This window comes from Cynara cardunculus (genome assembly GCF_001531365.2).
Source record: "Cynara cardunculus var. scolymus isolate 2C chromosome LG 9, CcrdV1, whole genome shotgun sequence".
Classification (NCBI taxonomy): domain Eukaryota; kingdom Viridiplantae; phylum Streptophyta; class Magnoliopsida; order Asterales; family Asteraceae; genus Cynara; species Cynara cardunculus.
Genome location: NC_037536.1, coordinates 6,078,658 through 6,080,111, shown reverse-complemented (window position 1 = coordinate 6,080,111; position 1,454 = coordinate 6,078,658).

Here is a 1,454-nt window from a genome sequence, read left to right as displayed (position 1 = left end):
GCCAAGCTACAAGAATTGAACTGAGTATGGTCTAGCCAAAGACATAAAAGAAAGGCGCTGCGTGGGAGGCAACCCACGAATTTCCAATTATTGTTATTTATTGCTTTCAGTTATTTATTTTGTTTATAGATTCTCTAGTTTCACTATTAGATTTCTATGTTTTCAGGTTCACCCCGAATGTTGGACGCTTGAAGAGACGCGCCCATCTCCACGGATTCTTACATTGGGAGGTCACTCGTCATATCAGGGGAGTTTTCTGTTCCCTTTTCCTTAATTGCTTAGAGTGTCCTCTACTTATTGCATACCTTGAGGATAATATATGAATTAAGTGTGGGGGTGGGGGTTATTTGCATGAATTGGGTATATAAATGGTTTTAGGGGTCGAATTTTTTGCATTTTGCAAATTTTGTGTTTAAATGAGAATCTTTGTCCGTTTTGACAATGTGTTAGCATGCTTTTATTGAGCTTAAATTGTTGATGACGATGAGTTTGGATGCATGTATAGCATGATTGAGCTTGACTGATAGCACTTAGAGTTGATTAGTGGTAGCATATCGGTCAAAGTAGACTATTGTTAATCTCTTGAACTAGTTTTGAACACCGTGAGACTTTGAGCTTATTTAGACTAAATAATTGATATTAGTCTCAAATTCATTTCTTGTGTGATTGAGTCATGCCTAGATATGCATATCTAGAACTTGATTTTTCTCTCCTTAAGACTACATGATAACTACATGCTAATAAACATGATAAAGGCCATCGTTTGCTCATTTTTTGTGTTAAACCACTAGCCTTAAGCCTACCCCTTATGTTATCATTATCCATTTTGCACACCACTTTGAGCCTTAGCCTATTTCATTTGTTACCCACATCATGAACCAATCCAAACACGACTCACCCGACTAAGCACCAATGGAGTGATCCCAATATCCCTGTATATTTGAAAGTAGAATTCGTATGTTCGGGAAGAAAAAAAAATGAAAGAAAAGATTGAAAAGAAAAAAAAAAGAAAAAAAAAAAGGAAACAGAAAATTCAAAGAAAAATATATATATATACATATGTGAAAAGCAAAATTACGTCGTCAATAAAAAATAAAAATAGACGACGAAAATGACGATGTAACACCCTCATTTTCATCAAGAGAGATGTTACGTGATCTGAAACATTTCCTTAATAAATACACCAAAGAAATGGCTAAATTAAAATCATTTAACTATTACAGCGGAAGTCTTTGAATCATCAAAATTTTAACTTAAGTTCAAACCCACCTTCTCTTGGGGTTAAGTTACAAAAGATCATTACAGCGCATCTTAGACAAAAGACTAAAATGAGATGATAATAAGCAACACTCTAAGCATGTCCTTTGCCTTTATCCGTCCTCGAACTACTTGGGCCTGAGATGCATACTATAGTCAGCTTATAAAGCTCAGTGAGTTCATGGTTTTCGTGTATA